The 19,720-nt window shown below is 41.2% G+C and overlaps 1 long non-coding RNA gene across 2 annotated transcripts; it reads left to right on the top strand.

Moving 5' to 3' along the window:
• Nucleotides 1-15,954: 15,954 nt before the first annotated feature.
• Nucleotides 15,955-19,578, top strand: LOC134453744 (uncharacterized). Of its 2 annotated transcripts, XR_010035719.1 has the most exons (6): nt 15,955-16,161; nt 16,426-16,518; nt 16,931-17,018; nt 17,798-17,937; nt 18,302-18,435; nt 18,560-19,578. It is a non-coding gene; the product is annotated as an uncharacterized LOC134453744 (long non-coding RNA). The 2 variants fall into 2 exon arrangements; XR_010035718.1 differs by lacking the exon at nt 15,955-16,161 and having other exon boundaries at nt 16,168-16,518.
• The last annotated feature ends 142 nt before the right edge of the window (nt 19,579-19,720 follow it).

The raw sequence follows: 19,720 nt of genomic DNA, 5'->3' as shown, positions 1-19,720 counted from the left end.
TGTTTGTTAAACAGAGCACTCAGACTATTTAGCTGTGTTCCAATAATCTTTGATGACGTGTTAACAATACTGCTGAGACTGTTCTTGTCTTTGACTGAAAGGCTATTGAACCAGCATAAAAAAGAGAAAGTTAAGAGACTCTCAATAAAAGACTGATAAAAGTTACGTAAAATGGTTTTAGAGACACTGAAGGAGTTAAGCTTCCTCAGCAAATTAATTCTCTGTTGTCCCTTTTTGACAATTGTCTCAGTGTTTATATGGAACTTGAGCTCACTGTCAAATATTGTACCTAAGTACTTATAGGAGTCAACGATTTCCACATCTCCCCCATGTATGACACTTGCTATTGGTTCTGCCTTTGCCTTCCTAAAATCAATTATGAGCTCTTTTGTCTTGGCTACATTTAAATCTAAAAAAATATCGTCACACCACTTCACAAATGAGGTCAATGCTAGCCCATGACTGGAATGTGGGCCTTGAAATAAAGATAGCAGTGCAGTGTCATCTGAAAACTTGACTAAGTGACTTCCTTGTTGGAAAGTCCTGCAGCTGTCTGTGTAAGAACACAGCCTTGCGGCGAGCCCGTATTTGAGGAAATGGGTTGTGATAGTTGACCATTTACAAATACTCGCTGTATTCTATCTGTTAAAAAATTTAAAAGTAGCAGCAATAGTTGATTAGATAGCTGGAAATCATTTGCTAATCTCTCAATCAGGATATGTGGCTGCATTTTGTTAAAAGCAGAAGAAAAATCTGCGAATAAAAGCCTAACATGGGACCCAGGCTTCTCCAAGTGTTTATATGCTGTATCTAAAATAAAGAGTTTCGCATCATCCACACTTCTACCAGTTTGATAAGCAAACTGTAATGGATCCAGTTTACCAGTGACCAAGGACATCACTTCAGCTTTAAGAATTTTTTCAAAGATTTTCATCACCAAGGATGTAAGAGCTACTGGTCTAAAATCTTTCAACTCCTTGGGTTTACTTAGTTTAGCTAGTGGGATTATGGTGGAGCTCTTCCATATCTGGGGAATATGGCCCTCTTTTGCACACATATTGAAGAGGCAGGTGAAAACTCCACTTAGTTGGTCTGCACAGAAGCGTAATGTGCGCCCACTAACAGCATCGGGACCAGCAGCCTTCCTAATATTGACCTTCTTAAACAAGGATGTTACTTGTTCCTGAGGAATCATTATGTCATTATTAGGAACCAAAGTGTTTTTCAGCATAGAAATATTGTCAGAGAAGTCAGATGATTCAAAACGTGAGTAAAATAAATTAAATGCATCAGGAAGATCACATGACTCAACCCCTTGAACAGAAATAGGCACTCTCCTTTCAGCTTGTTGATTTAAAGATGCCATTGATTTAATTCCCCGCCAGGCAGCTCTAAGATCCCCCCCCACTGTATTGTTCTTCTACTTTCCTTTTGTATTTAATTTTAGCTTTCCTGATCTCATTTTTTACTTCTTTGGACACTGCTTTGATCTCCCAAATGTCCCCAGTATAGAAAGTCCTCTTTTTCTTGTTGATGACAGATTTCAGTTCTTTCGTCACCCATGGCTTATTGTTCGGAAAGCTGACCGTTGTCTTAGTGGGGATAACCATATCCTCACAGAATGTGACATAAGATGATACAATGTCTGCAAGTTCATCAATGTTATCACACCCCTCCTGAAAGCACTCCCAATCCGTGCATTCAAAACATGCTTGAAGTGAGGAAATAGTATCCTCTGACCAGACTTTCACAGTTCTCTCTTCATGCTCCAAGCGTCTGAAAGAGGGTTTGTACTAGGGGTGGGCATAGATTATTTTTTTTAATCTAGATTAATCTCACTGTAAATATGAAATTAATTTAGATTAATCTAGATTAATCTATATCAAAATGGCTCATTCAGAATAGGCACGCTAGCGAAATAATGCCGAAAAAAAACCTTGGGGTTTCTTAAGACAGATGGCGCATTAGACCAGAGCTCATCTTTTTTTCCAAAATGCATCTCATCTTCAAAAAATGGTTATGTTGATACTTGGTGATGAAAAAAATCACTGCAATATGTGTAAAGTGTGTCCAATATGTTAGGAAGCATTTACAGTTATAAAATACTGAAATTTCAAAATGAACAGCGCTATAAGTTGTACAGGCAAATACAGATAAATCTATCAAACATTTAGGCTATTTAAACCAGGGCTTCCAACCGGTTCAAGGAACGAAAACGAAAACCAGGAACTTTTTGTATTTTACAGGGAACAGAAACGAAACCGGAAACGTTATTATTTTTTATGTTCTGGAACGGGAACACTTATTTAAAAATAATGGTAACCGGTTAATACCGGTTAATACCGTTCCTCAAACTAAAAAAAAAAGTCATTATTTTCCTGCGCATGTTACCATGACGGCTGAGGTTCAAGTCCTATGTGACATCAGACATTCTCTGACTGAATGGAGAGAGAGCTGTAGATTACAAAGTCTTCACTCCACATCTTAAATAAGAGAAACCACTGTCATACAAAAGGACAGAGTTTGCATTGCATTATTGTAAGACATTGCAGGGAAACGCGTGTAAAGCGCACCGACAATGTTCGGCGTTATTGGGCATCCATGACCGCTCCAAATATGCACAAACTCACAATGTCCATCATAGTGCTCCCCGTGACCCAAGTCAGCGTGGAGCGCACATTTTCATCATTGAAGTTTATTCTCTGCTTCTCTGCTTAGGTCTTCCCTGAATGACAAAATTCTGGAGGATATTCTTTTCATCCGCTTGAATAAACAGTTTTGAATGTAGGCTGACTCATTTGCACTTCCGTCTTTCTTGGTTAACGTCAGTTAGGCCTATGGGGAGTAATCAGCTGACAGGAACGAAATTAACCGTTCCGGGAACAATATTTTTTGGTTCTAACCGGTTCGGGAACGTCAATTTATTGGTGGAACTCAGAACCGGAAACGTTATTATTCCGTTTCTGTTCGGAACGGAACGTTTGGAAAAAAATAACGGTTCAAAGCCCTGATTGAAACAAAATTACCTCAACAATTCAGCATTTCTAATAAAGAGAGAGAGAGAGAGAGAGAGAGAGAGAGAGAGAGAGAGAGAGAGAGAGAGAGAGAGAGAATCTGCCACTGACTAGTAAAAAGAGCAGCGGCTCCTTTAAGAGAGGGAGGAGCTCTGCGCGCAGTACAGCAGCCCTCAGCAGAGCCAGGCTACTGGCTATCTAGAACCTGCAGCACTGGCACACGGCGGTTTGGCCTAAACCTGACAGTTTTCAGCACAGACATCATATAGGAAGACTAGATGCGTCGTCCGCGTTCCCGTCATGCAAGTCGAACGTCCGCGCATGGCGGCCATGTTAAAGCAGCCTTCTGGCTCAACCAGTTGCAGTGAGTTTTGGGTGTTGTATACTCTTCAGATGGCCATAATTCCCTCAAATGTATATCGATTTTCGAAAGGGTTGTTTTTTTTATACAGTATAAAAAATTCCAAACGAAAGTATATGTTGATACTGCATAGTGATGAATATTCACAATATTATTATATTATATTACATTATATTAGTATGTGCATAGGTCTAAAATCATGTATAATATAGTTCAGTAGGCTTATTCATGTAATTAAATAGATCCCATAAACAAATGCACAACGTAATCTTTTATATTTTCAGTAAAATAACAAATAAACGTTCACTTGTAGTATATGCTTTGGTTTCGACAGCTCCACCTTGTGTTCAAAATGAGTCGTGACGCTAAAGCCATCCAGATAGAATTAACTTGTTGTGCTGTACATCTCTCTTCCAGTAGGCTAGGCCTACGTCATCTCTGTCGTCTTTAATTTGGTGCAATGAATATATCCATGCCGTCAACGTAATGTACAGCAATGGTTAAAATGTGTATTTGCTGTAGGTCTATCTAAATGTTTGGACAATAGGCTAAGTGGGATGCATCTCTTGGGCGTTTTACCCCAGTCTACACTTAAGTTTTAAGGAGCCCTACCATTTATATACACGTGTCAATATTTCAGCGAAGCAACAGTATACATTTTTAAGTATCTCGACGTTTCAATTCTTCAGTTTACTTCAGGTGTAACGGGGGTCTGTGGAGAGTTTAGGCTGCGCTAATATGGCCGACCTGTGCGGACGTGCTTGAAATACGCGATGACGTATCTAGTCTTCATATATGATGTCTGTGGTTTTCAGAGTTAGAACGCCAGAGGAGTTACAACTCGAAATTAATTCAGTTTGCAAAAAAATAAGTCAAGCGCGACAACCGCGAGGATTATTACCGTTTGACATGAGCATATCTCACTGAGTCGCAAATGTGCGCGATTGCAACACAAACATTCAGTGAGAGTAGATATTGACAGTTTCAGTTTGACAATCTTCAAAATGCATATCACACAAGGAATGTTTTGCAATTATGGCACAGGCAAGATTTCTGGAAGTTGTTTAGGCTATGTGTTCCATGCAATGCGTGAGGAAATGTAGGCTAGGCTATGTCGGGCTGGTAGCCTACTCACACACAATAATGTCTCTCTATGCTTCACCTCAAACAATAACGTCTCTTTAGTCTACCACTTATGAAAAAGCACTCAAACAACACCTACCACGACAGAGGGATTAATGTTTTCAGCATGCAAACACTTCATATTTAGTAGGTCTGCTGAAGCAACAGGTGGAGAGGAGAAACGACTGGAGCGCAGTCTGAAAGCGTCTGTCAATTAAACGCTATGGTGGCGTGCATACCCAAACTCCAAACCTATATTTTGAGAATAGATTAACGTGCGATATTTTCTTTATCGCGCGACAAGAGTCTCACATTATCGCAGCACGTTAACGCCGATAACGGCCCATCACTACTATGTACACTGGTACAAGGTAAACGCTGTTGTGGTAGGAAGCTCCCAAGGAAGGCATAGGTACGGAACTGTAAGCCCCACCTACTGACCCATAACACAGATCAATAGATGTCATTTTCTGTGTTGTAGCACAAGTCACATATTGCTCATAAGTCCTCATAGTCCTACTCAAGTCACAATGGTTAAAATCCCCTAAAATGAATTGGGAAATGTTTGGGAAATGTTCATGGTTATGCTCTTGGTCAAACCAACTCTCGAAGAGATTTGAAAGTCGATGATAATAAGGCTACCTGTGAGTCCCCTCACAGTAGAGAAATGCACAGAAATGGAGGCGGAGCATTTTAAATGGGCACAGAAAGACTGTTGTGAGATGAAATGACGTCCTTGGCCAATCACAACATCCATTTAATGCCTTATAAACCCTCTATTGTCATGAGTCATCAGCCACAGCAATCTGGGAACAGCATCAAGGCCCTGCTCTGCAGCTTTGGCCTGAGTCCCCAGTGGCACACAGACAATGACACTAAAACACATACACACGCACGCACGCACGCACGCACGCACGCACGCACACACACACACACACACACACACACACACACACACACACACACACACACACACACACACACACACACAAACAATTGCCTGACTTCTCTCTCTACCCGTTTCAATGGTAGTGTCAGCTCAGAGTCAGAGGCCAATGGGTCTTTGGGGTGTCTCACATGGTGCAGTCCAGGGGGTCAGGATTTGGCTGATTAGCTTTGCAGATTAGCAAGGCACTTCCTCGTCGCAATTCTCACGAATTTGCTCATTTCCGACGCCACTTCATTCAAAGAGGGTGGATGCGATTGGTGGGTGCGCGAGTTTAGTGTTGTGCACACATACCTATACAGGTGTGTGGTTGGGCACCTCCATGCATCCAATGCCCGTCTTCCATATATCTTTCTGGTCAATCGTAAGTCAGTCATTAACGTGGCACGTAATTGGCTGAGTGAACTGGCGTCGGGAATGACTCCATCTTTGAAGCTGAAAAAAATCGTTCAATTTTGGCTGAATTCACAAGCCTAACATTTCCCATTGAAATGACTGGAGGCGGGACTTATTCAATCTCTCCAGTTCTTATGCTACCTCCATGGTTCAGTCGGTAGGACTTGAGGCGCTCTGTCTATACTCTACATCAGTGGTTCCCAACCTATGGGTCGGGACCCAGCCTATGGGTCGCCAAAGATCCACGGGGGGTCGCGAAGCCCTCTTGAGTTTTAAGGGGTTTCATTTTAATACCATATGTAGCCCATGTTGAATAAATGACAAATGCATAGAAGCAACAAAATTTAAGTGCTACATTAAACATTTATTCTGTTTTTGAACAAAGACGAATTGAGGAATAAAATGATGACTAAAATGAGTTTTCAGAGGAGACAGAGCGTATCAAGTGACTTCCTCTCATGCGGGCGCTGGGTCACCAAAGCTTACAATAGTAAAAACATGGGTCCCTGAAGAAAAAGGTTGGGAACCACTGCTCTACATGGTGCAGTCAGTAGGCCTTGAGACGATCTGTCTACTCTACATGGTGCAGTCAGTAGGCCTTGTGGTGATCTGCACATGATGCTGTCGGTAGGCCTTGTGGCGCTCTGTCCATACTCTACATGGTGCAGTCGGTAGGCCTTGTAACAAACTGTCTATACTCTACAGCAGTGGTTCCCAACCTATGGGTCGGGACCCAAACTATGGGTCACCAAAGATCCACAGGGGGTCGCGAAGCCCTCTTGATTTTAAAGGGTTTAATTTTAATACCATATATAGCCCATGTTGAATAAATGACAAAGCATTTAAACTAATATGCATCGAAGCAACAAAATGTAAGTGATACATTAAACAGTTATTCTATATTTGACTGAAGACAAATTGAGGAATAAAATGATAACTAATGAGTTTTCGCAGGAAACAGAGCGCGATTGGGTCACCAAAGCTTACAATGGTAAAAATATGGGTCCCTGAGGAAAAAGGTTGGGAACCACTGCTCTACATGGTGCAGTCGGTAGGCCTTGTAACAAACTGTCTATACTCTACATCAGTGGTTCTCAAACTTTTTGTGTGAAGTACCACAAAAATATTGAGCTCTCCGAGTACGACCTTGACAACCAACATTAGAATATCGCAGCAAAGGCTTTCCATATTTACTTTTGCCAGTCAATACAGGAGAGGATCATAACGGCATCAACAGCTACGGTCACATTCAGTGCAAGTTTGTTTTTAAATTTCTTGCTTGCCTAGTATTATTCTGCTTTCAGATTCATGCAGTTCAATATTACAAAATGTGAGACCAAAGAGACATTTCGACTGCAACAACTTGATCAGCCTTCAAATCAATGCACAAATAATGAATTCTTCCAAGTACCACCAGTGGTACGCGTACCACAGTTTGAGCACCACTGCTCTACATGGTTCAGTCGGTAGGCCATGTGGAGCTCTGTCCATACTCTAGTTCAGGGGTGTCAAACATACGGCCCGCGGGCCGCATCCGGCCCGCGGGAGGGTTCCATCCGGCCCGGATGTAAAAAAATAAATAAAAATGAATTTTTTATTTATTTTTTTTTACTTTTTTTTTTTAAAATTAAATAACCGAAATGCGCAATTACGGCCCTCGGGGCAAAATCGAAACCTGCATGACATTAACCCAATGGTCCCTCTGTTACACTGTATATATGTAGTAAAGTGCACCTCACACTTCTATTATAAATAGTGAATTTGTACTGTAACAGGCATTTCATAAAGCTCATATATTATAGACCTCATATATAGAGATAAAATGTTAATACTTCTTATTCGTATTGTATTGGTATTGGTTGTAATTAAATAATATATATAATAGGATTTGTATTGGTTCCTATTAAGCTCAAACTGGAAACGGGATGTTAGAATGCGTGAAAATGCAGGAAATTACATATAAGAAATACAACATTTTCTGGGGGTAAACCCCCAGACCCCCTGCAAAAATGAACTGTCCCATATTTAATTAATTGACGGTTGCCAATGAATGAATGAAGTCAAGGAAATTTTGCATAGGATTATCAGTATTGCATTGCTTTCTACATATTCAACACACTTAAAACGTGATAGTACTGAACACTAATCCTCTGCTTTACGTTTTTTTTTTTTTTTTTTTTTGCGATGATGTTACTAATGCGGCCCGCTTGAGGTCCACATGGGTTGTATGCGGCCCCCGGACCAAAATGAGTTTGACACCCCTGCTCTACATGTTTCAGTCAGTAGGCCTTATGGAGTCATGACAGAACACCACACAACACATTCATCCATTATTCAGTCCACCATGTTCCACGTTGGAATACTCATGCCTGCATGTTCTATCATTTATATTTATGATTTATATTATACACGCTGTTTTTTATGGACTATGTCAAAAGCGTAAAAAAATAAATACATTATCTTCATTGTTTCTTTATATTTCCTCCTCTTTTTCATCTTTGCTGGTTTTGGGAGATTCCAATATTGCCTTGTCTGACAGTCAAGGATGGCCAAAGAAAAAAAAAGCTGAGTACTGTACTCATCAGTATTTGTTATGATGGGAATTAAAGAGGAAAGACGATGAGTTGTACAGTAGATAATAACTTAGTTTAATCAGCTTTGATCTAGAAATAAGGGGGTGGGGGGATGCAAAAGCAAGTGGATTGGAGACAGACATCCATTTAATACTCCAATTATTTCCACCTTGCATTGTATGTCATGTTTCTCTGAAAGCCAGCATGACTAAGTAATTAGAATGTGACAATTTCCCATAAATGTCAAACCAATCATGTGTGATTCAAGCTTGATGTTCCAGTGAAGTCGCCATGGGCGAAATAACTGTTGTGTAGCTCTGTGGGTAGAATGGTAGCAAGGTGCTGCCACATCGGGAGGGAAAATAAATCTCCCACTTGAGTTCCTTGAGGATTTATTTATGTCAATGCAGGAGCTGACTTGAATGGGCATCAAATCAACATTCTGGTCTTTGGAAAAAAAGAAAAATGATTAATGAAAAGCCGGACAGATTGTAGAAAGATAAACAAGCAGGATAGCCTAATGACATTTTTACGAGGACATAGGCCCAATATACAAAGAGGGAATTTTCATAGCAATCATATGATGGTGAATGACAAGACCATTATCTGCCAATGTGCTTGCGTTGTGTGGGCCTGAATCCTCTTTAGGATCTCATTCAGAGACAGAGAGGGGGATGGAAGACAGAGTGAGATGGAAGGACGTTGGGTTGAAGTTTGTGTTTGCACATGTCTGCATACACCAGTGAAATATGTATAATGGCAGCCTCTTGAATGAATGTTGATGTGGCCATGGTTTTATTTTGACAGAGAGTACTGATTCTGCCCTATTCCCCCCTTGCTTGCTATGGACCCAGATAGGCTAATGATAATAATAATAATAATAATAAAAATAATAATAATAATAATAATAATAATAATACATTTTATTTTAAGCGCCTGTCAAGATAGGCCTACCCAAGGACACTTTACAAATTAAAACAGATAAGAGTAGAAAAAGTATATCAAAACATCAATGAATTAAAAATAGGAAAGTAAATAAAATGTAAAATAAAAACATACAAAAATAAATTAGTTTGCTGAATCACCTGGTAATACCAGGCATCTCATTTCACAGGTAGAGTGTAGATATGCATGTTTTCACACCTACGGGGAAACCGTTACATTTATGTGTATCACTTCAGCATCAGCTGTTGTCAGGGATGCTGTTGTTCAGTGTTAAATAGCCCATAATGGCACATGTGGACTGTATAATTACAATGTTCACTCCGGCGCAGCATTACGCCTCTATTATACTACAGGAGAATACTGTCTAATACTATTAAAATCTCCCCTTGGCAAATCCTAAGCAAATCAGAAAGCCTCAAAGCCAGGTTTCCAAACTAGAATTACATCTTTATGAAATGATACTGGAAATAAGGCTTCCCATCTTATGCTTATAAACTTACCTTCTTAATCTACCCCCAAACAATTGCAGGTCTCATGATCACTGCTTTTTGAAGGAAGCTTCTATCCACCCACATACTGTATCCATCCATCCATCCATCCATCCATCCATCCATCCATCCATCCATCCATCCATCCATCCATCCATCCATCCATCCATCCATCCATCCATCCATCCATCCATCCATCCATCCATCCATTGTGAGTTCTTTAAAATTGAAAGCGTTGTCTTTAAAGGGACACTGTGCAGGAAATGGTCAAAAAAGGTACTGCAACTATGCTGCTCATTGAAACTGGGCTGCCGATTGCCAAATTTGATCTTTACATGAAAGTTTACTAAGTAATAAACAAATATTTTCTAGTAAGGTCCAAGTAGAGTCATTTTTGCAGCTAAAAATGGCTATTTTTGGAAATTCAAAATGGCGGACCATGGAGAAGATCCTCCTTTTCATGTATGAAAAGTGCAATTTTTCCAGTCATAATGAATACTTAGAATTTGATGGTGGTGGTAAGTATTCATGAAAAATGTAACATTAGCGAATGGGCAGCATGAATTCTGGAAATAAACAACTAAACATCTCACACAATGTCCCTTTAAAACTAAGTCACTGCTTGTCATCTGTTAAAATTCAGCTTTTTGTTCTGTTCTGCTTCATTTGTCTTGATTTGTTTTGACAAAGCTATTTTTTGTCTCTGCAGAGGCCAATGGTTGCTGATGAAAAAGTTCATACTTTATTTTGGTGTCTAAGCTAATATTAAACTAATATCCCATTATTTCAGAGAACACTATCTTAGCGAAGGAAAATGTAAAATTAAAAACTTTCAAAACAAACAGCTTCCCTGCCAGTGTAAGGTAATTATTGTGGCCATTGGATATCTGGAGAGATGCTCGATTGATAATATCTGGAAGGATGCTCGATTGATATTCCTGATTGAAAATATCTGTAGGGGTGCTCGATTGATATTCCTCATTGATAATATCTGGGGGGATGCTCGATTGATATTCCTGGTTGAGAATATCTGTAGGGATGCTCGATTGATATTCCTGATTGAGAATATCTGTAGGGATGCTCGATTGATATTCCTGATTGATATGTAATGACTCATTAGGGCAGAAGAGTCCTGAGTTGCTGCACTCTGAAGCTCCACAGCCTGTAGCCAAGCCTCATTACACCTTAGAATGTTACACACACACACACACACACACACACACACACACACACACACACACACACACACACACACACACACACACACACACACACACACACACACACACACATACACACACACACACACCCACACACACACACACACACACACACACACACACACACACACACACACACACACACACACACACACACTTCTGACCAACTGACCAACTGTGTCCACAGTTCCACTTGATTTTTTTTTTATTTTGGTGGGTGTTTTTTTAATTATTATTGTTATTTGTGTGTGTGTGTGTTTTGTCCGTTTCTTTTTTGTGTCTCGGGTAGTCACATTGTCCTTCTACAGTGCTATAGGTTCAGTGGAGGTAGGATACAATGACAGGCCGAGGGTGAGCATGCACCCACACACACAAATGCAACATCCCCCCCCCTCCCCCAAACCCTGGTCTCAAGTGCGGCTTGATGATTCATCATGGGAAATAGCTGTGGCATTATGAAGTCATCTTTTGTTCCTTTCCCCTCCTGCTCCTCCCACTCCTGCACAAAGCAGCAGGATTATTTAGCTGAGGAGTGTGTATGTGTTTGCGTGCATGCCTGCATGCTTGCAAGATGTGTGCATGTGTGTGCACGTGCATGATTGTGCTGTCTTTGGGACTGCAAAGCCTATGAAATAAATCAACAGTTGGTGGATATACCAGTTGGGGGGATGTAACTGGGGGATAGGGACAGGAGTTTACATCTGAATCCCATTATTCTACACAATGCTCCAGCTCTCCCTCCCAGACACACCGTGGGCCCAACACAGGCCTGCAGGTGGTGGTAACTAGTTTCCTGTGTCTACTCTACTATATGTCTAAACTATATACAACATCTTATTCATTCATTTATTTCTCGTTGGGGCAAGCCTAAGGTGTCGACTTCATCTATTCCAGAGAACACGCAACACCATACAACCCTCCAGCTGTGCTCCCAGACACACCATGGGCCCTATAGCGACAGAAGGCAAATATCTGCTGTCTGAGCCAGGGCTGTAACCAGACATTTTCAAATACTGAGGTCAAAAGTTGCGTGCTGTACTCCATACCGTACATTTAGAATGCTTCAAACACTTCAGTAAAACTCTTATTTGTTTTCATTAATCACTGCCTTGAGGATAAATTTGGATGGCTTATAGACTGAATTTCTCATTGTTGATATATCAGTTTTCATCAATAGACAAATATTACATGACTGAACAAAAATACAGAGGACATGACCTCTGTGTCCTCAATGGTAGTTACGGCCATGGTCTGAGCGAAGAGTCTGGTTGAATACAGTTCTTGTAGGGCAGAGGATAAACTCCAGGGCAAATGGAGAGAAGTCTGTACTGTACTGTATGTCTGTCAAGGCAATAAATGATGCGTTTTATTTTAGGTGATACAGTATGTAACCAAGATAGGAAGAACGCCACTGGATAGCTATTGAGTGTTATGAGCCTACACCTTATGGAGGGAGAAATCTGTAATTATATGATCAAAAGATGTATATATTAATGCATGCTGGCAGACAACCTTTCATGATGTTTGATGTCTGAGACATGAGTACATATTTATTCTGCAACAACACATGGGATTCACCATTGCACACCTCTCCGACTTGTTCCGCTGGCCATGGTTTTAAATTCAACACGAAGACACTTCAAACATTGCAACAGCTGAGATATGTCTTCCTGAGTCTGCAGGCTGTAGGCCTAAAGTATACTGTATGTATAATTAAAAGTGGGGGTGTATCATCCATACACTCATTCCTAACACAGAGATAGGCTTGCTTTGGAATTCCTCTCTTTGTGCTGCTGGCCTTTGAGTATGGAGGTCTGCAGAAATTTGATTCATGGTTCACACAAAAAGAACACTAATGAGAGAGAGAGAGAGAGAGAGAGAGAGAGAGAGAGAGAGAGAGAGAGAGAGAGAGAGAGAGAGAGAGAGAGAGAGAGAGAGAGAGAGACAGAGAGAGAGAGAGAGAGACAGAGAGAGAGAGAGAGAGAGAGAGAGAAGACAAAGACAAAAGGATATGTGGTCACTGTGAAGCAGAGGGGGTTGAGACAGAGGTGCACTTTCTGCTATACTGCAAGAAATACGAGGATGTGAGGAGCATGGTCCAGGAAGACAGATGCTGAGGCACTCACGGTTGCATTTTTTTAACTTTTTTATTTGGCTAAAATGCCTACGCGTTTCGGCCCTTATGGCCTTCTTCAGGGCAAGCGATCTTGATCTTGATACGCCCTGAAGAAGGCCATAAGGGCCGAAACGCGTAGGCATTGTAGCCAAATAAAAAAGTAAAAAAATTGCAACCTTGAGTGCCTCAGCATCTGTCTTCCTGGACCAAGTTTGAGAGCCCCTACACTGATGAGCACCAAGGAAAAAAGGTGAAGACCCAGAAGCACTCCAATTACCTGCTTGTGTTTGATGTGAGGAGCATCTTCTTCCCCAAATTCCAAAATATATACCCACATTTCGAATGCTTCCCAGAAGCGGAAAGGATGGTGATTATACTTGGCGAAGGCCTCTCACCAGATCTTGCCGCACAATATGTGCTTGCATGCCACAAAATGAGGGACTCCAGCCACAGTAATATACAAATGTAATAATGTATAGTGTAAAAATGTAACAATAATACATACACACAGCCACACACCCTCGCACCCCCTCATGCAGCCTGTCACACACACATACACACATACACACGCACACACGCACATGCACACACACACACACACACACGTACATGTACACACACAAACACGCAAAAACGATCCTCTGTAAATGTTCACACTTTTGTTTTGTTATTTGTATGCTTTGGCAACATTGTATCATTACAGTCATGCTAATAAAGCACAATTTGAATTTGAATTGAATTGAATTGAGAGAGAGAGAGAGAGAGAGAAAGAGAGAGACAGAGAGAGAGAGAGAGAGAGAAGTGAAGCACACCTTATTGGGCCCTTTTGGTGAAGCACACCTTATTGGGCTCCAGCACACATGAATGGACACAGGCATGAAAGTGACACAATCTGTGGGATTTTAGCCCTCCTGCAGAGAAACTTATGAGAAACTGAAATGCAATTCTGTCTCTCCTTTGCCTGATGCCCCTTGATGTTAATGTGAATTCATATCACAGTTTCAACATCTTAATATAGCTATTTCAACATTTATCATCTGGGCTATTTACGGTAAGTCTATAAGAGAAGAGAATGAGACGCAAGGGTGACCCATTTTGTACGTCCAACTATAAAGGACATTCTCATGCAACATTTACTAGTTTATCTTACTTTCCAGAAATCCCAGTATTGATATTTTGTACATTGTGTTGTTTGTTATGTATGCTTTACTGTATATACGAAGCTGAGTTTGAAAAAAAGACAACACATACAATTCTGACACCCACACAATCACCGCTTTGTTTACATCACCTTGTCTCTCTCTTTCAGTCACACACACACACACACACATACATACACACACACACACACACACACACACACACACACACACACACACACACACACACACACACACACACACACACACACACACACACACACACACACACACACACACACACACACACACACACACACACACACACACACACACACACACACACACACACACACAGTTCAGTTCAGCTGGGTGTGCATAATGACTCACATGTATTAGGCTACTTTATCTGAAAGTTGTCACATCATCTTACCATCACATGATCTAATGGCTGTTCCCCCAGGCTGTTCTCACAGAGGGTTCATGTGATGCAGACTGTGCATCATTAAACGGCAGTAATGACGGTAATAGCCAACATGGCCGTAACTACCATTGAGGACACAGAGGTCATGTCCTCAGTATTTTTTTTCAGTATTGTAAAATGTATCTATGACGAAAATCGATATATGATCAACAATGATAAATTCAGTCTGTATACGCCACCCCCATTTATCCCCAAGGCAGTGATTAATAAAAACAAACGTAAGAGTTTTGACTGAAGTGTTTGAAGCACTCTAAATATACAGTATGCAGTACAGCATGCAGTATTTGACCTCGGTATTTGAAAATGTCTGGTTACGGCCCTGATAGCCAGAGGAGAATTATACTGATGCTGCTGCTTTGGTGCAGTGCAAGCAGGCATGGATGGGGTGCAATAAGAGGCATATACCTGTATGTACATACTGTATACATTGTTCATACATACAGTATGTGCATGTGTTTACCCATGATTTAAGTGAGTGTTTCCCAACCGGGGGTACGTGTACCACTAGGGGTACGCAAGCACACTGCAGGGGGTATGGGGGGAAAAAATAATAATAACAAATGTATGGAGCATAGTCACATTGAAATAGAGGAAGAGATATAAAACATGGGTTAGGAGGTACTCGTGGTGCAACAAAAAGGCTTAGAGGGTACACAAGACGAAAAAGGTTGGGGACCACTGCTAAGTGACTCACACATGAATAGAGAGAAAATAGCTATATACTGTAAAAACACTGTCATTTCCTTCTCTAGAGAGAGAGAGAGAGAGAGTTTCTTAAAGGTGGGATAGGAGATGTTTTTCTGGCACATATTTTACCATATCATCTGAAAAACTCCTCATGACGCCATAGCACCCATTGAAATAGAGTGTTTGGAAAAAAAACGAAATCTTTTGGTCCAGTGTAGAGGGCGTAGTCAGAAGAAAACGGCAACCAATAGAAGTAATACTCATCATCACTTCTATTGGTTTCTGACACGTCCATCAACCGCCAGCACTCACCCCTCCTCCCTGCGCGTTCACCGACTCGTGAACTTGACCGACCCCGCCCCCATCATTCATGCACACGCGGCAAGGCTCATCATCACTCGGCTAGTAGCAAGGTAACGAGAGTTAGCAGCAGGCTGAGCTACTTGGAAACGTTGGTGGCTTTTGCAGAGCTACAGGAAGAACTTTGGCTTTTGGAACACTAGACTAACCATGTCAGGATAACATACTCCCTTGGATTATCATCGGACTCGCAAGACCAGACTCCAACACGGGCTGAACATTTTAAATGGGACCTGACACTCTTGGACACAGATGTCGGCTACGGCAGCGGCTTCAAATACGCTTTGGTGACCATATTTCTAATCGAGAGGTGAGATAATATATTTGTCTGTATAATATTTTGTGAATTGGTTTAGGACACCGTGGTGTCTTTTTTTAAGCAAGTATCCATTGAGAGGGGTCAGAGGATTAGCTCAAGCTCCAACATAGCTACCTTGCTTAACATAGCTGCTACCTCAATCGCTTTATTTTTTTGTGTTTCCCCCCCCTGTGGCATTTATTCTGTGCACATGAACACGTTTTCAGAATTGCTATGTGTAACTCAGACGGTTACTCTTGTGTGTTTTGCTGCTAGTTGTGCGAACGAGCCAGACAAACCAGCTGGGAGGAGGACGGAAGCACCCCTTCTCCATCCGCGTTCAGTTGCTAAATACGGATCCACCCCGTAGTAAGTAACCTACCATGTTTACGCACACATTACTTTGACCAGCAAAGCCCATGTCTTTCTAGTGGTTTACAAAAATATATCGTTTGCATGTTTTGCTTTGGTACGTCTCTGTTGTATGACTCTGGTAATAGTAGCAAGCACAAGCACAACCTGTTCGCTGCTCCAGCATAGCAAAATAGATTGCCTTGGGTTTTCAAATGTTTACATGATTGTGGGTGTAATGTTGTTAACTCGCTGATGTCGTTTTTGAGAAGACGGTAGTTTTGCATTTGATAAATACCACCTAATGACCATGACGGCTACACGGCAGATCTTTATTGTGATGGCTACACTGAATGATCACATGGAGATGCCGGTACATTATTTGTTTTACCCTGGTTATATTGAAATGTTCTGCTTTGTCCATTCCAAGGTGTGGTGTTTTCCATAGCTGCTCCTTGCTCCTGTTTCACAACATATCAAGGCTGCCAAGTAAATGAAGAATGAATCACCGCACACTGGTAGTTTATTTTATTCATGTTTGTGGGTGTAATTTCGTCCAGTTGCAGATACTACTATCCTTTTTGGAATGATCTGCCTTTGAAAAACAATGGTTCTATCTGACAAAAGCGAACAGATCCTGTAGTTGTAATTGATACACTAAATCAGTGTTTCTCAACCTTTTTTAGGCGAGGCACCCTTTCAATTCATGGAAAATTTCAAGGCACCCCAAACCAAGTAGCATAGCATCACATCCGATACCACACAAGCTCAGAATGTAACAAGCTTAGAATGGAGACACACAACCTAGTAGCACGACCTATGTTCAAAGTTGCAGCTGGGGTGACCAATATTTACTTTATTGTGCGTAAATGGCAGATCAAAGATTCCACTGACTAACATTAACTTATCAATTTTGACAAATATGTTTTATGTTATATAATTTATTTATCAGCCACGTTTCCGCGGCACCCCAGGGTGCCCCGGCACCCCTGTTGAGAAACACTGCACTAAATTATGATATTCCTATGTGTGCGCGCGCACGCGCCAAGTTTTCAATTCAACACACTGGGACACTTTTCAGTCTTTGAGGTTGCTGGAATCAACACAGACTACCTCCATGCACCTTATCAGAACACTTTGCATGTTTTTGTATACTTGTCCCCTTTGTGTATTGCTGCTAATCTTTCTCTTTCTAGGTTCTGTTGGTTGCATGCAGATTGTGCCAGATGATTTATCTGTCTATGGTCTAAGCATGGGCTCTGTGCTAATATGCAATTTGTGCTCTTTTTTCCCTCAGGTCAACAGCCGACAGGGTCCTTCCACAACCACATACTTATGCCAGTAAAAGCCACAGCTTTTCTCCTCCAATCCAAGAAGCCTGGACTGCAGTCACCATCTCAACACACCAACCAAGAGAAAGGCGGATGGCTCAATTCAGTATGTAGTTCTGCAAATATTCTCAAAGGTCTTCACAGCCCCCCCATGGTGCAGAATGCATTTACATTTATTTGTGTAAGGTCAAAACAATGCTGATTACAGAACATAACTAGGGCCATGAATGAAATTTGAGGTAGCAGCCAGCCATCACCTGATGGTGAGAGGTGGTCCTAAGATCAGAGAGAAGCAGGTTGAAATCCCATCCTTACCTCTCCCTACCTACACCTCCATCAGCTGAAGTGCACTTGAGCAAGGCACACAAGTCCACTTAGGTCCTGGGACTGTAGCCAACACCCTGTAAAACCCTGCTGTGTAATTTGATGTAATGAAGCCCTAATATAGTCTAACACATTGCTTGTTACAGATATGGAAAATTGCACAATAAAAGTTCCAGGACATGAAGGCTGCATACTGTGAACGTCAACCTTCAGGGCACCGTCCTGCGCAGAACACTTTCTACCCTAAGAGGGATGGCTGACCGCAGACACTCACAACCAGGTGAGCCCAGATAAAGGAGTTATTTTTGGTGTCCCTGCCCCAACAACCCAGGTTACTTACATTTAAAATGTCACTGGAGCTACTGTCAGATATGTGATTTCTAATTCTGTTTATCTTTTTACAGCACAGACGCCTCCAACCTCAAACTAGGCCCTTCACAGTTGCTGCACTTACCCACCTTCCCAGAGTTTTTGTGTGGTAATGACAACTGTAAATATAGTATAAAGTAATGTATCTAGTGTCATGTGTAATACATTGTTTAAATTGTCCATACATTTCAATGACAGTAAATATTGGTGGACACAATTTGACTGTGTGGCTTTTTTTTTATTCATTCTCTGACTGAAAATGCATGGTTACATAATTTATATATTCCACAAGACCACAATCAGAAGAACATTTGACAGGTTGCATTTATTTTCTATGTATGAAAAAAAACAATGGTAACAAGACAAACGTGGTTCCAAACCAAAAAGGTGAGATGTACAGATGAATGCTCCTACAGATAATGAAAAATAATAAGTCTGCACACTGCCGGTTTGTGTGTTTTATACCGTACTCTGTATAAACCTTTTATATTGCTCTAGTGGAGCAGGGTAACCCTGGCTAATCCTGGGTATTGTACTGTGTATTACAAGGTCAGCCCTGTTCAAGTGCCCCATACTGTCTGTAGGCTGCATGCCTGAAGAGACCGTTTCTCTCACCTGGTCCTACATCAGCCCAAAGTCTTATCAAAACTGAGAACACCACAGCATTTCCTTTCAATGTTCATGGGCATCTCCTTACAGATTGCGCAGAGGCGCCAGGTTGGTTGTGCTACTGGGCTGTGACTGAGGACCAGATGTCATGTGCCAGGTCGAACATCAAACTGGGGTCACGGGTCAGGGCACGCTGCAGTAACCGATGGGATTGCTTCAAATTCAATGATTGAATCAAGGCCTGCAAAGCAATAAATACATTTTATGTAGTGCATTTTCTATTTGATGATGGGGACTAAATAACTCTATTGACAATAAGACCAATATGGACATAAGCAATCATTATTGTGTATATAAATAAAGATGTGCCAATTATATGCATACAACGTTTTCAGTCAATTTCTTACAAACTGGTGTTGTGCCTGGGGTTACACAGATGTATGAAGTAGATGGGCTTTTATGGATGTACTTGAACTACCACTGGTGTTGTGTACCTACAACCATGTAATATCACACTACTACTCATAGGAGTAGAAATATTGTAATGGTTATCACAACAGGTGTACTCGTGTAGCCTACTCGTGTTG

This window comes from Engraulis encrasicolus, chromosome 8 (assembly GCF_034702125.1).
Source record: "Engraulis encrasicolus isolate BLACKSEA-1 chromosome 8, IST_EnEncr_1.0, whole genome shotgun sequence".
Lineage (NCBI taxonomy): Eukaryota > Metazoa > Chordata > Actinopteri > Clupeiformes > Engraulidae > Engraulis > Engraulis encrasicolus.
Note: the sequence above shows the minus strand (reverse complement) of the source record. Positions and strands in the feature narration are given on the sequence as shown.